General features: G+C 42.5%; 1 protein-coding gene across 1 annotated transcript in view; it reads right to left on the reverse strand.

The window, feature by feature from the left end:
• Positions 1-2,396, reverse strand: part of Vsnl1 (visinin like 1) — a 108,565-nt gene extending 106,169 nt beyond the window's left edge. Inside the window, exon 1 of the mRNA XM_036170967.1 lies at positions 2,098-2,396. The gene's annotated coding sequence lies outside the window, so the exon portion shown is untranslated. The remainder of the gene's footprint in view (positions 1-2,097) is intronic.
• Positions 2,397-14,683: the final 12,287 nt, after the last annotated feature.

Genomic DNA, 14,683 nt, shown 5'->3' on the forward strand with positions numbered 1-14,683 from the left:
GAGGAGAAGAGATATTTGCACTCAACTTGACTTTTTAAATTGTCCCATAGACTGGAAGTTAATTGGCTTTATCTAGTTGCGTGGCTCTGGGCCTCATTTCCTCTTCTGTAAAACCAGGGGTTTGAAATAGACACCGTTGAAAGGACTCTGACTGATGTGAGCCTGTCAATCTGAGACCCAACATCCATGATCTTTCATATGTGACTCCCCCATTTCCTCTGCCACCTATTTATCAATGCAGAGCAGCAGCACACGCACCGGTCAGTGAACTGACGCCAACTCTCAAGGATTGCAAGGGGTATGATGGCTCAAATGTGAGGCTGATTGCTCTTTCTGCCTTGAAGGAAGGAAGGAAGAGAAGAAGCCAAGCTGTATGATGTCTACTTTGAATTTCCAAGGAGAGTCTATTCTAGAACATTCTATCGCAAATTTTATGCATTGAAGTAAATTACATATTCCTTTGAGGGGCTGAAAATAGCTGGACTTGATCAAACCATCAAAAAGATGCCTAAAATGATCCGCCCTCCCTATTTAAGGGGAATTTTATTTCTTTTCATCCCAGAGATCGGATTGACTTTTCTGTGGGGATCCAGCACACACCAGCCCCGCTTCCCTTGTCTACCTCATCCCACCCTGCCAAACCGCCTCAATGCAGCATTTCCTGGGGGTTGTTTAGCTCTCGTGTCTCAGTGGGAGTGCACTGTTGAGTAAGGTCTACCGTGATGCAGACCCCACCCCCATGCCACACACAAACGGAGACCGTTTAAATGACGATGAGGTTAAAAAATGAGTTTGCACAAGTTTCATTTTAAATTTGTCTCAGCCCCAAATTCCTTTCAATTAAGAAGGAAATACATAGAAATAAAACTCCCTGCCTTCTTGTGCCTTCAAGTGGGAAGTGTCACACAGGCAGTGTATACTTCGTGTTTTCCACACCCACCAGCAATTCCATCTCATTGAGGTTTCCAAAATATGGACAGGAGGGCAACTCTGGAAAAATGGATTCCCACTCTGGCACCTCGCTGGGTACCAATCGGTGCCAAGATGAGCTCTCTCCCCGCTTCTCGCCTGTGAAAAGCAACCCCTGCCTCTCTACCCCCACCCCATACACATTCTCACACCCTGGAGGGTATTCTTAGATAATCTGTTTTCCCCAAACAGGGTTTGACCTTGTGAAGACCCCTCTCCCACTTTCCTGGCTAGGAACAACCCACTTTAAGTCAAAACACAGAACGACCTTTTCTCCTTTAAGGCAATATTACCAAATGCAAGGTGCCAGGGGGTGCAGTTCTCAGCCCTGCATTCCGGAAGCCGAATGCGGAATGCAGAGTCAGGTAGCTAGTTAGGGTTTGAAAGTCCCCATACAGACACGCTCTTGACTCTGCTCAAAATCAAAGATGCTTTAGAACAGCTTTCCTTTGCTGAACAATTCATCATTACGACGGGGGAAAAAAAAACGAACAACAACAAAAAACAAACAAAAAAAAAACCCCACAAACCAAAAGAAAATAGCATTTCCTAAGTACTAAGCAATATACTTGTGCGCCCAACTCCTCGGGATTTTAAACACTAGCATCCTGCATAGCAACCAACTGTGATGCCCACACTAGCCTCGTCCACTCAGTTTTACTTAGCAAACACCTTTTGTGCTGCTCCACGGTGGAAAAAAAAATGGTGCACCAATTCCACGTATGACAGGTTGGTACTTAACTGCAACCGCTCAATAGTTTTATCAGCAACTGGGAAAACTTCACAGTCGTTTAATAAGCTACTTAAATATGACTAAGGAAACCCACCTATGTGTAGTCCTGTACTAAAAAAGCACCCAGTCTCACCTGTCTTAAATCTAGCCTCAGTTCCCCAAACGCGCCGCATATAAACACTCCTCCTTCCTCCACCGCATTACCCCTAAAGGTCCCCCACCATGAACCAGCAGCACATCCCGATTGTTAACGCTAACCAAGGCAATTGTCACCATGCATTTAGACGTATCTATGCAAAGCAAAATACGTGACAATGGCCAAAGCATCGCCTGACAATTGGCTGCGCTACACATGCAAAAATAAAGATGCAACGAAGATTGTATTTTCCACTTACAGTTTATAGCGCTGTGCACCGTCACTTAACGAAAATGATAAAACTCAACAGTTCTTTCAAAAATTATATATATGTTTAATTCGGGCTAACGGCTAAGCCGTCTCTGTGAGTGGTTCTCTCTCGCTCCTTTTCTAGGAGCTCCGAGCTGCTTATATCCCTCTCGGATCGCGCCTTGCAAAGCCAGCGGTCGCTGCCACAAGCTCGGGTGAATCTCTGCTGCAGATTGGGAATCCCATAGAAAAACCGAGGGACCCTGGAGCTGCGTGCGCAAGCGCGCCAGCCTCCACCTCGCTGCTCCCTGCCCCGCCCCCTCCTTTCTCTCTCCTCCCTCCTCCCGACGCTCCGCAGCCCAGCCTGGAGAGTTGTGACCAAAAGCCGCTTGGCGACAGCGCATGCTCAGATGTAGGGCTCGGAGTTTCTGCGGGTGGATTCTGAGGCTCCGGATTTTAGCAGGCACTCCGGGTTTTTTAGCAGAGATTGGGAAAAGGAGCCCAGCTAACCCCACCCAGCCTCTGCACCTGGACAGGCATGAAACAGGACTGAAGGGATTCATTCACCACTCCCTGAGACTCCCGGGCCAAGTGCCTGAAAGCTTTGTCAGAGGAGACAAGAACAAGTGGGCATGGTTTTTCCCGCCGCTCTCAGTTTTTGTCCAGCCCTTGTGAAGAAAACTGCAGAAACCTCAGGAGAACCTCAGCCCCTGTCCCTGCACCACGGAGAGAATGGCTGCAATGTTCATTTTGTCCTGGGGGCGTTTTTCCCGGAGGGTCTAGTGCTAGGAGAAGGGGACCCAAGTGCCTGGTGGCTGGGCCTTATAGGAGCAATGCTGTGTTAAAAGGCTTCTGAACCTTGGTTGACTCTCAACGAATGTTGCAAAGTGTCATCTGTATACACAAAGTAAACATGTATTGAATATTCTTTGCATTGGGCAAGGGTTAGGTGGAGGGAAAGTAGCCAGTGATCCTTCAGATCCAGGTTGAAGGTTCGGGTTTTCACCTTTCTCATCCATAAGGCCCTCCCTGAATGGCTTAACGTTTGCCAGCTCTGCCCCGCGCTGCCCATTGGCCTGCCAAAGCCTAGAAAACTTGGCAAAGAGTAGCGCCCTGTTAGTGCTGGTGGCTTCCCTACCTGGAAAGCAAGGAGGAATTCTCAAGTGCTCCCAAACGGATGGCTTTTCCCACATACTGTTTTACTCACTCTGATTGTTCTTTGAAGTACCCAGGAGCAGGCACTGCCCCGTGTTTCTGGGGTTGATGACGTTTACAAAAATCCCTCTGGAGTTTCATTTCGGCGGGAACTTCATTTTCAAGGGAAAGAAGTCCCGGGAGCCTGGTGGAAATCAGTGTTCACCTTTATCCGGGGGCTGTGCATTTTGCCCAGGGTCTTTCCCTCATACCTTGGTAAGTTCAAGGAAACTGCGATACCTAGAGCGCCCCTGGTGGCCAACCGGCTCTAAACTGGTTGCCAGGAGGCAGCTGGCTCCAAATTGGGAGACTGACTTGGGACGCATTTGAAGCAACTAAAGCGGAACCGAGACAATCCGGCCAGGGATGGATCATGCCGGGTGAGGGTCTCAGGCCACAAAGCTAAGCAAGTTCAAAGCTAACCTCGCCGGTCCAGAGTTCATGAATGCTCTTTCCACGCCAGACTCCCCAGAAAGGCTCCACAGGAAGACATCGCACCTTCGGGACTCCCAGGGCAATGCTGGCAGCTCTTTCTCCCCCCCCCCCCCCCTGTGGGTGACAGTGGAAACCCGGATCCCGGAGCCACGTGGACCAGGCGCTCTGCCGCAGCCCAGCACTAAGCCAGTCTGCCGGGCGCCCTCCCCGCGCTCCCAGGCCGCAGTGCGCACTGCGCAGCAGGGCATCCCCTCCGGCTAGGCGGGTTTCTTTCAGTTTCTCGGGATGAACTAGAGGCTCTGGATAAACTGCTTTTGTTAGCCAGAGAGATCGCCCCTGAGGGTATTCAAAGTAATCCCCCATCTTTTGTCGGTTTTTCCCACCGAGGCCGTCCGGCGTCTCCCTGGAGCACAGCCAATGCACTGCAGTGTGTATTAACCAAAGGTTTGACGATGCTATTTCTCCGCTTCAACCCAACCAACCTGCTTATAGAGGACCCACTGGTGACAATATTCAGTTTTAGATAACTTACTTTGCTCTTGTGTTTAGGGGAAAAAGAATGCACAGGTGTACTTTAAACGGAGCTTGGTAGATTCGACTTTAGTACCTTGTTCCAAGAAGGCAGGCAGCTGGTTTTATTTTTCCAGAAACATTTCCATTTATTCCACAGCGTTGTGTGGCGTCCCAAGTACGGCATCTTAATTTAGTCTTTACTTAACGATGGTATATCCACTCAGACTTCTAAAATGTTGTGTTGTTTTAAAAATTAAATAATTTTTATTGAGTTACAGCTGAAAAACCAGGCTGAACAGTCGGAAAGATGTGCCCTGTAGTGAGCACATACCCCGTTACGGGGGAGGAATAATCAGACTTGGTATAACACTCATTTATTCACACAGTAAGATTACAAGCAGTATTTATCCTGTCTTCCAAATGGAAGCAGGAGTACCTCTCCAGGTATACAGGTCCGGACTCGCCATGTCTGTTACTCTGCATCTTGGGTCAGCCTTCCTCTGGTCAGCCACGTCTGCTCTGGGGACAGGATCTCACATCTCTGACAGAGGAGAGTCATCTCATGTGAGGGCCTGACGAGCTCTGTTGGTCGGGTCTGGGGCTTCATCTTTTATATTCTTTTCTGGCCAGGTTTCTAGTCTTATCCCTACTTCCATACATAGCTTATAGCTTATCACTACTCCATTTATGTTTTACTTACGTATTCTATTGCTTATCACGCCTGACCAGGGTTGTTCACCCTAGGCCTTACATGTTCCTTACATGCCCTCTTCGAGATTGCAGAATGTTTGAGATAGGGATATCCAGGTATTCTACAACGTGAGGGAGTCCGCAGATGCTCTCCTCCCTCACGAAAACACAGGTATTCCTAGTGACCATGAACCAGAACAGAGAAATGTAGTCTAGAGATGCTATGTGCATAGAGATATCGGACTGAATACAGCATCACATTGACAAAGGAATGCCATTTCCATAAGACCACACCTTAACATCGAAAAACTAATTGGCAGCTTTTACACATTGAGCATTTGGGAGGCATGTTGGGCTGGGAGACTAATCTGGAAGATGCTTAGGGAGGAAGGGGTTGCCCTTCATTGATACTAGAGCCCTCAAATGATCAGAAAAAATTCAGGAGTCATTTTTCTTTTTCTCCTTGTAAATTATAGTCTTTTTTTTGTTTTTGTTTTTCTGAGATGGGGTTTCTCTGTGTAGCTTTGGATCCTATCCAGGAACTTGCTTTGTAGACCAGGCTAGCCTCAAACTCACAGAAATCTACCTGCTGGGATTAAAGGCGTGGGCCACCACCTTTCGGCTGTAAATTATAGTCTTAAAAATTGTACTGCATAGTGACAAATTATAAAGGTACGTATTTATGAGGTACAAAATGATGCTATTGTATGTGGGTCTATACACACAATGTAAAACAACTGACTCAAACGAATTAGCATTTTCATCACTTCATACCATTTATTTCTACCATTTAACTAAAACTTAACTTCTCAACGACATTTATATGGAGGATTTTTTCTTTTGTCTACACAGTGAAATTAAAAGTTTTGGAGGATTGTGCACTGCCAGACACTGATGCTAGGAATCAAACTCTGGTCCTCTTCGAGAGTAGCCTTCGATCTCGACTGAGCCCTCTCTCTAGCCCTGAAATTCTCATCTTAAGAAGGATTTTGTTGATCCTCTCCCTGTCCACCCTATTGAGTTGCACAAGGCACAGACACATGTAAACTGATTGAAATACAATCCCAGAGCATGGAAACCAGTCTCCTTGGACTTTTGAACACCTCACAAAGTGCCTGTATCCTGGACATTTTCTTAAGAGTCTCAAAAATGGATATAGCAAGCCAGGTGGGAGGGAATGCAAGTCTGTAATCATAGCACATGAGAAAATGTGCCCAAAGGGGCAAGAGAGGATACATAGTGAGATACTGTCTAAAAAATTTGAAAAAAGAAGTAAGAAAAAAAAAATCTATATTCTATTTTCGCTTCTACATTTGAGTCTGACCTTTATGTTCTCAGCAGTGTTTTTATGCCAGAAGGTTATTTTGCCATTCCTACAGAGGAGATGTTCAAGAAAAGAAAGAAGGACCACTGATGTCCTTACAGCCAGGCATTTCTCTTACTCTCCAGTATTTTTCTTTACAACTTCCTACAACACATCTCCATGGGAATTTCTTACAGACTCCTCAAACATCTCCAAATAATTCTGTCTCTCATCCAGTTGCATGGACCTGCTCTTCCTGTCCTGCTCTGAAGGACTTTGATGGTGCCCAATACCAAGCCAGTCTTTGAAATCAGCATGTCTACACCTTTCCTCATCACATCATTATTTAAATCTATGAATTCCGTCTTCCAACTCACGTCCATCCTTCACATCCCTGTGTTGTTCAACCTCTCATCATCCGAGATTAGTTTTTCCCATTCCCTTTTGGTATGTAGTTGTATGTATACACACATTTGTGGCTGTGTGCATGCATATAGTCAGAAGTCTGCTTTGGGTATCTTTCTTAGTCAGTATTGACCTCATTCATTTGTTCGTTCATTCATTCATTCATTCATTCATTCCACCTTATTTTATTTTGAGATGGGGTTACTCACTGAAACAGGAGTTCACTAGTTGACTGGACTGGCTGGCTAGTGAGCATCCAGGATCTTTCTGTCCCCAGTCCTTCAGCCCTTGAGGGTACAGACAGGTAGTTCACTGTACTTGGCTATTTTGATGTGGGTGCTGGGGAATCAAACTCATGCATTTGGGGCAAAAGACCTTTTCATTCTCACGATTATTGCAACCACAAAAATCTCATCACTATTGACTAAAACCATTAGGTAGTATCTCCTTTTAATCAAATCAAAACAAAATAAATAAAACAAAAACAAAAATGCCTTCTTCACACAGGATGCAAGAACATTTTTGGATGACCTTTGACCCATACAAACTCGTTCTTGCTATGTATTCTTGGTTCCCTGTACCCTGCTCTTATATGTGGCTCTTATAGATTTCTAAGCCCATGATAATGTGCTACCTCTATCTCCTTTTGCAAGAGCTCTTTCTTCTGGGAAACTCTTTTTACTTTGAGTGATCTTCAAGCTGTCTATTAATCTTTCAAGTTCAGCTGAGATAGAATCCCTTAACAGAAAAATCTTTCTCCTCATAGAACATAGCAGACACTTCACAAAGCTACTCTGAAGGTCAACCAAATATATATAGAAAATACAAAATTGTACAGCTCCAATTAAAGTTAGGCTACTATGTAATGACAACCCATTTATTAATTGTTATGGAAAAGCTTAGGTTGTCCATGTTTCACTTCAGAGAGCAAAAGGAATATGTTACATTGTTATAAAACTGTCCTTTCAACTGTATTTAAAAATCTTTAACTCTGATGTGAAGAAACTTTATAGCCATTGCATGAGTGTCTTGGTTTAATTACTCTTATTTGAGCTGACTGTGGATCCTGTGGAGAATCCACATCCAAAATATTTAAAAGCATTCATTGACAGAGAGATTCTTGGTTTTTTATTATTGTTTTGTGGACATTAGGAATAAGTTACAAGTGTTATGGTTGTAAGACTCTTACTGACACCACATAATTTGGTTGTCAGGCACAGAAAAATCAAACTGGGATTGAGCTGGAAGCTCTTTTCCATTTGGCTAGTACTCATGGTGCAGGGGGATGATAGTCAAGCTGCTGAAGAAGGAAAGTCATCCATGGTCTTATTCAGCTGTGGACACTGTGCACTACAATACCAACCAGCCAGACAAGATAGGCCTACTGGTGTGATAAGTGGTACAACTGGTACATGGGTGCAACCAACCACTTTTTGCTTGGTTATGAGGTCCAATCTGTAGAAGGGAACTCATGCCTGGTATTGTATGCCTGGTCAAAAACACATGGCTGAGGAGGTTACAGGACTTATGAGAGAATCTACTATGGTTGTTTTGCTAAATGGACATGTTGTCAAGATGCTTTCTAAATACTCATGTTTATAGCCACAGATAGTTCTGCTCTTGGCCTTGGTTAGAGAAGCTTGTTTTGCAGTGGGTAGTAGTTAATGCAGAATTACAAGTGGCCAAATGCTAAGAATGAATAACTGTTGATTGCTCACCCCTAGAGGAAACATATATAACACTCTCCAAGCTCCAAGGAACACCATGGAAGACAGGAAAGGAAGAGAGTGTAAGGGCCTGAGATTGTGGAGAAGCACTGTGAAATGATGTGTTCTGGGAGTGACATGGATAATGCAATCATAAACACACAGAAGCTGTAGTTGTGTTCATGAAACCTGCACAAGATGGGACCTGTCAACACTCCATCATGAATGGAAAAAGAATTCAAGAAATTCCACTCTTCCTTGGGGAGTTATGGACTAATGGGTCACTGTGGGGAATGAAAGTCATTTTCTTCCATGGTGTAACCAATGGTAAGTTTCCCAAATGTTGGTAAATATTCCCCCACCCTTACACTCTCCTCATAAACTCAGAGGATAACTTTTAAAAAGAAGACACAAAAGTAGGATGGGAAATTATTGGGAATAATAAAGGATTAAATAGGAGAAGGATGGGGACAGAGAGAATAATTGGGGTGAATATTTCCAAAATACATTGCATATGTGTATTCAGTTGTCAAAAGCACATGGTATACATGTATGAAATTGCCACAAAAGAAATTTTAAAAATAAAGAAGTTGCCCTCCCTAACCCCCCAACTTCATGTCTTTTTTATTATTATTAATAGCCCACTGAGTCCAGATTATGCTGGCCATGTACTCATAGGTGTAGGGTCATCCACCAGAACGTGGTTGACCTACCAGAATCCACACCTTTGAAGACTGTTCCTCCATAGAAGCCGTAACTACCAATAGCTCCTCAGTTGAGCTGAGCCTCTCCCTGCTCCATGATAAATGCTGACTGGTTTGATCTTGTTCAGCTCTTATGCGGGCAGCTGAAGTTGCTATGAGTTCATGAGTAGAAAAAAGGTGAATATAATCAAAATACATTGTATGAAATTCTCAAAGAATGGATAAAAATATTGTATTAATTTTTTAAACAGAAAAAAATAGCTATAAGATCTCGACCCTCCACATTAGCATGTCTATTGATATTGCCATTGTTCAGATCTTGTTAGTGCAGACACTACATTTTAAAGTTATATAAAATAAAACATAAATAATTTTAAAAGCAATAAGAGAAAAATATTGTTTTATAACTTTTACATGACCTCACAATCCTCTATTTGATTGCCAAACAGATATCAGTACCTTCATTTTTATAATTTTAAGGATAGGCCATGCAATAACACTTTCTAAAGGTTGTACACCTATACTGTTGTTGAAGTATGCAGACGAATTTCTAAACGATCTTATTAAATAAAAAACATGAAGACAGATATAGGGGTGAAAACCTGTGAGATCAGGGAAATAGGGAAATCCACAGCTAACCTCACCTTTCCAACTTTGCAGCTTCCAAAGCAACCTTCTCCTATATACCCACTCCTATATGCCTTTCTATTCTGTCCTATCATTAGCTCCCTCAGTCCAGCTACATCACTTCCTCTTCTTGCCCAGCTTTGTTATTTCCTGTTTGTCTGTACAGACCTCCAGACCTCTATAGCTGATGCTGAAATTTAAAGGCATGTGCTACCATTGCCTGACTTCTATCTAGTGGCTGGCTTCCCTCTGATTTCTAGGCAAATTTTATTGAGAGACACAGTATATTGGGGGACACAATATCACCACAGAAGCAGATGCAACTGAATAATCTAGTCATAGTTTCCATTACTCTTACAAGGCTGTAGAATCTTCCTCTAGTTTCTGTCTTTCTCAGGTCCGAGTTCTTGATTGGAATCATAAGAATATGCAGTTATGGATCAAAATTTAGGAAGAAGGTGAATTACTATTACCTACACTCCCAGAAGAAAAAATAAAATTTATTTCACTCAATTTATTTTCTTTGGTTAGGTTACAAGAACACACTGAAAACACATAGGCAAAAGGTGTTGAACATTTCATTAAGCATTTGTTGTCAAATCCATGGAAAATTTAGAACTGTAAATGCAAATCACTTACTGAAGAGATTTTAAAAACTTATACACGTTGCTTCAGAATTCTGAAGTATGTAGGAATATTGTTTTATACAATTCACTTAAAATATAGAAAAAAGGAAAGTATTTCACCTATAATTTCTTCAAAGTACAACTTCTGAGGAAGTCTATCACACCATTTACACTGTCATTTCAGTCTGCCTTGTTATATTTTACATTTTAATGAAAGAAGATTACAATAAAATCAGGAAAATATTGTCATTTAAAACAAGGACAGATTTGTAAGATGTGGTTTGAATGAGAGTGGCCCCCATAGGCTCCTGTATTTGAACTCTTGGTCTCCGGTTGGTGGAACTGTTGGGAAAGGATTAGGAAGCGTGGTCTTGTTGGAGGAGGTGTGTCACTGGGGGTGGACTGTTATGGTTTCAAAAACCTATTCTGTTCCTTATGAATTCTCACTTCTTACCTCCTGCTTGTGGGTCCAATGTAATCTCCCTACCACTCTCCAGTGTCATGCTGGTCTGCTGCCATGCTCCCCACCATGGTGATCATGGGCTCACTCTTTGGAACTGTAAATCTCAATACACTCTGTCTTCTATTAGGTACTGCCCTGGTCATGGTGTCTCTTTATAGCAACAGAAAAATGGCTAATTTACATATCTTACATAAATAAAATCGTGTGTATGATTTTCATTAGAAGGCAAAGTTGTGCTTCCGTGTTCCATTTTTTATTTTGTTCTTTGTTTTTGTTGTTTTCAACTGTGAGGGTAATAAGACAGGTCTAATTGGAGTCATCTAATTGGTGAAGGGGATTGTTAAGGAAAATTTTTACAATTACATCAGATTATGGGCATATCAAAGAAAAGTTGCCAAGTACGTGGACATAGTATTGAGATGCTGCCAGGGTAGCATCCATAGAATTTGATGCTTGTTTATATGTAAGGGAGAAGGTAGAGTTAAGTGCCACCATCCAATTGGAATTGGGCTCCCCCAACCCATGGTTTTGATTTTAGAACACAAAAGAAGCACCTTTTCAAATAAAAAGAGAGACTGGGACATGGCCCGGTAGGTAAAAAAGTTTTGTTAGGCAAGAGTGAGGAACTGAGTTCAAATCCTAGAACTTACATAGAATCCTGATGCCTGGCATTAGTTTGTATTCTAGAACCCTTACTGGGAGACAGACAGAAGAGTCCCCGGGAGCTCCCAAACTAGCTACCCTGGCACACACACAGCAGAAAAACAGCCAGGACACCCGAGGTCATCCTTTGCCTTGGACATGCATGGCCACATTTACACATAGAAATTCAAGATTGAACACACACCATAAATAAATAAAAGAGCAGGAGAAGGCATGTGTGTATCTCATCTGAAAGGCTGCGCCACATCCGCATGGAGAAGTCAATGGACATCAAGTAGATATGGGACTTTGGTGAGAGGTCTGTCGGGAACACAAAATTGATGGTTACCCAGAGGCGAGTGAAGAGCTGAGGCCATGAGAATGGATGTTGGAGGAGAGGAGTATAGAGGGAATGGAGTGGGGAGGCGAGGGGGAAGGGTGAAACTTTAGGAACCATTTAAGTTTGCAAAAAAGAAATTTGGTTGTGTAAATTATAGTCATATTAATGAAAATTCATTGATTGTGGATTGGGTTAAAGAATAAGCTAAGGTAACAGATTAAATTATAGGAATTCTTGAACATATTGTATGTCTTTGTTATACACAGAGTATTTATTAAGAACTCCCAAGACTCCAATATATGAGTACTACCCTGAGATAAAGTCGTCTTGCAGTAAAAATAGCCACCTTCTTCCTGTTAACAGAATTTTTCCTGTTTTTTTTTTTTTTTTTTTTTTTGAGGCAGGGTTTCTCTGTGTAGCTTTGGTTGTCTTGGTTGTCACTTTGCTCACTTTGTAGATCAGGGCTGCCCTTCAGCTCACAGAGATCCACCTCTCTCTCCCAAATTCTGGCATTTGCAGGCATGTGCCACAACTGCCCTGCATTAAGGGACTATTAAGCAAAACAAAACAGAAACAATCAAATCGTGACCACAAGCACACTATAGTCAGCTGATTAGATTTGAAAATTCAGAGACTCATTTACAAGTGGTCACTTTATGGCCGTAGAACATTCTCATTTGAGTTTTACCAAAATGACATATTATTATCTACCATAATAACCTTCGGGGTCATTCACAAAGGGGTACAGCCTAAAAACAATTTTATAGTAGCCACATCCTCCTAAAATCTTGGTACCTGGGAACGTCATGAAAATTTTCACCCGTCTCGTTCTGTTTGGAAAATAAGTAATTGGAACTTGAGCATGTGTTCACTCTGAAAACAATCGGAATCTGATAGATCAAGGAAGATTCAGAAAAGTTTATTCCTTGGTCTATAAGCATCCAATATGAATATTTAAAAGTAGACCCTTGAATGATGTCTAAATGGATTGATGCTCTTTTCCCTGTTGTTTAAGGTAATAAGTATATCCGTCTAGGAGAATGAGTCATTAGTGATATGATTTCTGCCGGTGTTCATGGCTCCTAAAAGCTGTGTGAATGTTTGTCACCTTAGTCTAGACGAAAGAGCACAGTGCCTGTACTCTGCCTCTATCACATGGACTTCCAGCCCTCGTTGCAGAGGTAAGTGTGTCTCTAGCAGCCACTATGGTAACTTCAAGGGTCACTTTAATGGGGAAAGCTTTATCCAGGGATGTTCAGAGAATCTAGACATAGTGATGGCACTCGAAGCTCCAGGAGGGCTTGCTTTTGGTTTCTTTCTCTGGATGTTTCACTTTGGTCTTCCCATAGCGAAGATTGTGCTATTACTTATTACTTGCTGGCATATTTTTTGAAACTCTATCATCTATCTATCTATCTATCTATCTATCTATCTATCTATCTATCTATCTATCTATCTATCATCCATCCATCCATCCATCTATCTATCTATCTATCTATCCATCCATCCATCCATCCATCCATCCATCCATCCATCCATCTATCTATCTATCTATCTATCTATCATGTAAATACTTGTTCATCTGTTGTGTGCCCTTGTGCCCTATGGGTGCATTTGCACACATGTGTAGGTATGTGGAGAGGTCAGAGGTCCATGTTGAATGTTTTCCTCCATGACTCTCCATCTTACTTTTTAGACAAGGTCTCTCACTGAATCTGGAGCTCACTGACTGACCAGGTGAACTGACCACCCAGCTTCTGGGATCTGTCTTTTTCCACCCTCCAACATGGTGCCAACCTGGCTGACAGCCACTGCATATCCACCTTTTTACATGGGTGCCAGGGCTCTGAACTCAGTTGTCATGTTTGTGGGGCAATCAATTTTCCAACTAAGCCATCCCCCCAACCCCTTGCGGGTGTATTTTATTCAGTAGTATACTAAGTGGAAAGGTACTAAAGATGAAGCTCCTCAGATCTGAGACAAACTTTTCCCTCAGAGGAGGGCTTCACTCTCTGGCGGATATGATGACACTTTCCATAGGGTGAGCTGGGAGTACAATAAGTGAGAAGCTATACAATCCGATAGATTACTAAATCCTATGCCTAAGTTGGAGAACAGGACCCCAAAATGAGGCAGAGGAAGGCAAGTGTCTTCTGTGAAATCACCTCTGACTCATTCAGAGTATTTTCACAGCAAAATGAACATCCAACCACTTTCTGCAGTGTTTAGAATTCCATTCAGGTTTGTATCCCAAATGAGGAAGTTCACAATGGATTGACAGGTATTTCCACGGGAAAAGTTTGGATTACACCGTATGGTTAAACTACTCTGTAGGCAACATTCTAGCTCATTCTTCAAGATCTTAATTACGATCTTCCTTGTCTCTCCTAGAATGACCATCACCACCCCCTTTCAGTGGACTCACAATATATAGAGCAGTCAATGCAATTAACTGGGACAAAGAGTTCTTTTTGAATTTACATTCAACTTTATTATGAAGCAGAAGCTGTGGAGAGGAGTTCTTCCTTGGATCATTTAAATTACTAGGATCCTGGTTCAAGATAGACCTCTGCAATTATTTGGCTAAATCATTTTTTCTTTCTTTCTTCTTAGTTCTCATGCTCAGTGAGTTATTATATCTCCATGTTTTTATTATCAAGGTGAATTAACCCACTGGCAATCCTGGCTTCTTTACAGGATACTTGGAGTTGAACTCAAGCCTTTATGTATGCCAAGCAAGTCTTCTACCACTGAGTACATACCTACACCAATTCTGACAATTTAAAATACTGTTCTGGGCCTGCAGAGGTGGCTCAGATGTTAAGAGCACTTACTGTTCTTCCAGAGGGTGGCTCCCAACTGCCTGTAACTCCAGCTAGAGGAGATCTGATGCCCTCCTCTGGCCTCTGAAGTTCCTCATACACAGTCACTGACATACACAGACATTC

Source organism: Onychomys torridus, chromosome 21, assembly GCF_903995425.1.
Source record: "Onychomys torridus chromosome 21, mOncTor1.1, whole genome shotgun sequence".
In the NCBI taxonomy this organism is placed as follows: domain Eukaryota; kingdom Metazoa; phylum Chordata; class Mammalia; order Rodentia; family Cricetidae; genus Onychomys; species Onychomys torridus.